The sequence below is a fragment of the Gymnoscopelus microlampas genome (genome assembly GCF_963454915.1).
Source record: "Gymnoscopelus microlampas genome assembly, chromosome: 15".
Lineage (NCBI taxonomy): Eukaryota > Metazoa > Chordata > Actinopteri > Myctophiformes > Myctophidae > Gymnoscopelus > Gymnoscopelus microlampas.
The window spans coordinates 44,454,236-44,460,168 of NC_139952.1; positions in this window are offsets into that span (position 1 = coordinate 44,454,236).

The following is a 5,933-nucleotide window of genomic DNA, read 5'->3' on the forward strand; positions in this document are numbered from 1 at the left end:
AATTACAACGTGGTAACCCAACAGTAAAACAATACACAAAGGGGGCCATGCTAGGAAGTCCCTCCTACGCCACTAAAAGCCCAGGGCGCTACGCAGACCCCACCTTTTAGACAAAGTGTTTGACTGTACTCTGTTGTGTGCTGTTTTTACATTTCTGTCTAATCAAATATTCAATCAATCAATCAAACCTGAGGGGTCCCACTGTCCTCAGTAACCCACTCACCCAACACAGAGGTTCCAGGATTCCAGGATGCAGAGGTGGGTGGTGCCTCCCTCGCTTCTCCAGTACAGTACAGTACATGATGGCGACTAAATAAGTATGTATACAGTATGAAATGTATTTTGGCGGTGCCTTGATGGCGTCGTAATGGCTGATTTTACACTTGGTTGTACATGCTAAAATAGCCGATCTACAAGCTTGTAGATCTGCTATTTTAGAGCGCAACACCAGAGCGGAACCAAACATAAAATGACTTGTCTTAGTTGCTACTGGATCTCTTCTCCACTCGTCCCTCACTAACATTTAATTCATGAATTAAGCTACGACCTTTCTGGTTGCCCCCCGGTCAGCTGTTCTTGCCATTGTCACCCTCCGTCCAGCGGGGAGAGGTCGGTGTCTTTGGTGGTACAGTATATTCTGCTGTTTCCCTACAGGGCTGCGTTGGTTTCCTCTTCGAGAGCGCTGGTACCTCTACCTGTTTTTTTGTGACACCAGGGTCTTTAAGTTTCTCAATGGAAGAGTAGAGAGACCACCTCGAACCACTGCAGATTTACTAGTTAGTATATTGTATATTATTATTATTGTATTGTATTGTATTGCAGCTGTAATCCCTCCAACACATCTCCCCGATAACAAAACACAACAATAACACGATTCACAACGTGTGTGTGTGTGTGTGTGTGTGTGTGTGTGTGTGTGTGTGTGTGTGTGTGTGTGTGTGTGTGTGTGTGTGTGTGTGTGTGTGTGTGTGTGTGTGTGTGTGTGTGTGTGTGTGTGCGCCCCGAGGCAAGTCTCTCCTACACCACTAATAGCTCGGGATGCTATTGAGGAGGTAGCGTGGGATGTTGAAGCAGTTCTTTCTGTTTAGAGTGCTCTATCTGTCTTTCCCCTCTCTCTCTCTCTCTCTCTCTCTCTCTCAGTAATCACTGTTCTGATAAGTGAACGTACATGAGTGCTTTATAAGGTTAACCATCCTATTGCTTCTGTGTTTCAGAGAAAATAACCACTGATAGGATCTCAGATTTGCGCTGTGTATCCTTGTGTGTGCTCAGTGCTCACGGTTTAAATGTAAGAGAAACAAAATTCACCTGTGTGTGTGTGTGTGTGTGTGTGTGTGTGTGTGTGTGTGTGTGTGTGTGTGTGTGTGTGTGTGTGTGTGTGTGTGTGTGTGTGTGTGTGTGTGTGTGTGTGTGTGTGTGTGTGTGTGCGTGCGTGCGTGCGTGCGTGCGTGCGTGTGCTCGTGTGTACTACCTCAAGGTTAGCCCATACTGTACAAAAAATCAAAATAAAACGTGCTGTGTTCACTGAAAGTAGTAGCCACACATGGTGTGTCTGCATTTTCTTTTCTTTTTTCTTGTATCATTGCCTCGCATGATATTCACAGATACCATCTGTCTCCATTTAAAAATCTATATTCCGCTTGATCGTTAGTTTGATGTACAATCACTCTCACAAGATCACAGAGTTGCACACTCGGCAAGAAGAACGACATTGTTCCTCTATCTCCTATCTAGAGTGTCACGCCTCTGACTCATATGGACTGTGAAACTTCTGACGATGGATGAATTACTGCTGAGACGGACAGAGAGATGGAACCATCTGAATCAGTGTCATCGGAAACAAAAGTGAAGCCTGTGTCTTCAAGCTACTGTATATGGTAAATGCAGTTTCACGGCTGTGTCAGCAAATGTGAGTACATCACTTGACATTATTCATGGCTTTTGACTTCAGCTGGCAGCGAGCACGAGGGCCGACGAGGCTGTTGAAGACATCTATTTTTGAGGGTTCTGTATTAAGTCCAAGAATGTACGGAATGTACGTATAGAGAATGAGCTGCACAACAAAAGCACACATTCCCCAGAGAGGGGGCACAAGACAGGAAATATAGTTTACAGAGACTTCCATGGCTTATGGTGGTCAAATTAGTTGTTTTTGTAAAGATTATTCTTGAGGCATTTCTGTTTTTCTATTTGTACAGTCTTGAGAGACAGAATGACATAATAACACAGGTCTTGACATAGAGTTGAACCGTGGACCTTGTGATTACAGCTTGTACCCGGCCCCTAGGACGGCCCTAGAGAGACTGAATTCCAAGCGTCCATATAAGCGCTTGCCGAGGCAGTATTATTTCCACAAGGGATTGAAGTCGTGTTGAACTCTACAACCCAAGGTAGAACCTTGAGTTGTAGAGCTACCTGGACATTGATATATGACTGAATACAGTTTGAATACTGTCCATTGTCTTCATCTGTTGCTTCTGTGCTCTGAAAGGGAGGAAACCTCAAAGTAATGATTCATTGATTGCATGACGAAACACGTCACTTTCAGCAAATAAACTAATGTGGCTTCTTAGAAAAAGAAACTAGCCGTGGTACTTAATTTGGGGGAAATTAAATGGCTGTATTCAATGGAAACAAGTCCACAGGACTATTTTGTGTTATCCTTTTAGCCTCAATGTCTTACTGTACCTTGTGCTGTTTATATTTGTGACTAATAAAGTATTCAATCAATGTAATATGGGACTGGCCATTAGTCAGATCAACACCGTTATTCCGATGTTAGGGTTATAGGCTTAGTTAATGCGCACAATTGGACCAATGGTATTTGGACAATGGACGGAAGGTCTCTTTTGCAACACAAATTGATAGTTAACCAATATTGGTGTAACACACACAAGCAACACAATCGCAGTAGGTAAAATGGACGAAAAATACTTTCCATGTTTTTTTGTTTGTTTTTTTTCAGTTCAAGGAGGCGCAATTTGGAACAATCAACCCACTAACATAAGAGAGTGTCCATCCTTTACATCTTTTATGGTCTAACTAAAAGGATGGATCATGGACAATCAAACATGTGAAATGTTTTAAATACAGTAGGCTTAAATGTAGTTTTTTTTTCTTTTTAGTTTTCCTGAGTCTCTGGTATTTTAGGTCAAAACTAGGCCTTTTTTTACTGTTGCTTTTTTCTCTTCTGTTTGTAACCCTTTTAGTAATGTTTATATGTGCTCTTTTTGTAATGTTGCTTGTTTTCTGTATGGTGACTACGGATAGTCTCTAGGAATCTACTTTGTGATCGTTCATGTGCTAAAATTTCAGACCTTTTTTTGCCGTGTGATGAGAGCGAATGGAACCGCTATACTCCCCGGTTCCTCGATCACAGAGAACAAAAGCAGCACATTAAACATGATGGACAACATTTGGACCTCGACTACCTGTCGCCAAACACTCTCCCTCCCACTGCCTTTCTTATCAATCAGATATCTTCAAGCGGTGCCACGGTAAGCCAACCGTGTGTCTGTGCTAAGCCATTAAACCTTGCGACTGTGAAACTGTTCAAAGAATCCATGGCTAGAGGCAGAGCTTTTAAGTACGAGACTGCGGAGAACATTGCCAAAGATTATACATTGTGAAAGCGATCCAGGGCCTCAGGTGTAAGATTCTCTGTCTAGTCAAGAGAGAGAGAGAGAGAGAGGGACCTCCTATGTTTTCACTGCTTGCACAATGTCATGTTGCTTGTTAAAAAAAAAAGAGTGAATGTATTGTGTGGCAGGCAGGGACTTGTACCTGTGTAAAAATGTGTTCATTGTGCTTTACACAACACACACATACACTCACACACACACATGCCAGAGACTTTGTTGTGCGCTGGCATCGCACACGGAAAATAACAGATCTCTAAGCTCACAATGCAAGGCGGTACGGTGCCATGCGCTGTGAGCTTGAAGATCTGTTGCTTTCGGAGTGGTACACGATGAACATCAGCCAATCAAGCGCAAGAGACGAGTGTGTGTGTGTGTGTGTGTGTGTGTGTGTGTGTGTGTGTGTGTGTGTGTGTGTGTGTGTGTGTGTGTGTGTGTGTGTGTGTGTGTGTGTGTGTGTGTGTGTGTGTGTGTGTGTGTGTGTGTGTGTGCGTTTGTGTCTGCGTTCTCTGCCTTTGTATGTGTGTGTGTGAGTCTTAACTCACATTCTAATCAAGGCCTCTTCAGTCGACGGAACAGTTTTGCAACAATTCCCACCAGAGAATGTGTAATGACTCACCACACCGAGGCCAATCACAAACAATGTGGTTTGTGTCTTCTATAGAAATTAGCCAAGATTAACTTAAAGATCCCACATGAACTGGGAGGGGGGGGGGTTCATCAGCTTCCTAAAGGGGGGAACGGTTGACACTGGCAACGAAGCAAAAACACCCGGAAGGAAGGAGCGGTCAGATCAGACATGTGTCCGTCCACGTTGTGTCAAACGTGTGTCTGTCCATCGTCTTCCACTCTCTCTCCCCAGTGGTGGAAAGTACATTTACTCAAGTACTGTAGGCCTACTTGAGTACAATTTGGAGGTGCATTTTCTTTATTTGAGGATCCCAACTTTTCGATACTTTAAACCAGTGGTTCTCAAACGTTTTCGTGCCAAGGACCCCCAAATAGACACTTATTAGACCGCGGACCCCCATTTGAAAAGATAAGCCAGGGACCCCCATAATAGAAGATTTTTACGGCTCTCTAGCAGTGATTTCAAACATTTTAATTTCAAGGACCCCCCAGTTTGACATGCATTAGAGGCTACGGACCCCCATTTAATGGCATGTATGTCTCTGGGACCCCAATTCATATTGTAAAATCAATGTTAATTTAACTCTGAGAGTGTACAAATGGAACCAAATGGACCCGTTAGGGTCCATTTGGTTCCATTTGTACACTCTCAGAGTTACAGACCCATAAGGGTCCATTTGGTCCCTGTCCATCATTTAGCTGGGGACCTCCTGGAACTCCCTCAAGGACCCCTGGGGGTCCCCGGACCCCACTTTGAGAACCAAGGCTTTAAACCTCTACTCCACTGCATCTCAGAGAGGCAAATATGGTACAGTACTCTTTCCTCCACTACAATGATTTGAAAACTTTAGTTGCCAAGTTACTTTGTCGATTTAGATTATTTTTTTTACAAAACATGGTGTGGGGGAGCTGAAGAACACCCCTGTACTACGGTGACAAACAGACATGTATATCGACTGTTGTGATTAACAACGCCGCCAAAACATGAAGTGCATTTTTCTTATGCTGTATTATTGTAATTCTGAGCCTCCAACTCCAAGACTCGTCTCTTTGAGGTCAGCTTCCTGGAGGCGGAGGTCTCAGGGGTGCGCACACTCCAGCTGATGTCCATCAGGGTTGTTTTTGCCTGCATGGCTATTACCTTGACAGACTGTACCAAGGGACCAGGGAAGAGAGAGGGGGGTGTTGTTGGAGGGGTTTTGTTGGTTTGGGTTTTGGTATTTCTTTAGTTCAGTGGTTTTCAACCTTTTTCATGCCATGGACCCCTAAATTGATATACATTTGGCCGCGGACCCCCATTTGAAAATGTTTTGTGCCAGGGACCCCCAGAAGCAGAGATATCAGTTCTTTTTCGCTTTAAAAAATATGAATATTCAAAGATATGCACACTTTTTCAAGGTTTTTCAAAAATAGCAGATCTACAAGCTCATAGCGCGGCACTCGGTGCCGCGCTATGAGCTTGTATATCTGCTATTTTTGAATAGCCAAACCTAAGCGGTTAAAAATGATTGTGACGCTATTAACTAATTTTGCTGGGGACCACTGCTTTAGTTTATTAGACAGTTATGTTTTGAGTTTTTAGGTCAGAGCAACGATGCGCCTATTAACTCCTGATGTCAACATTTGTGACGTCTGTCCACCTTTTAGGCACTTTGAATATAGGAT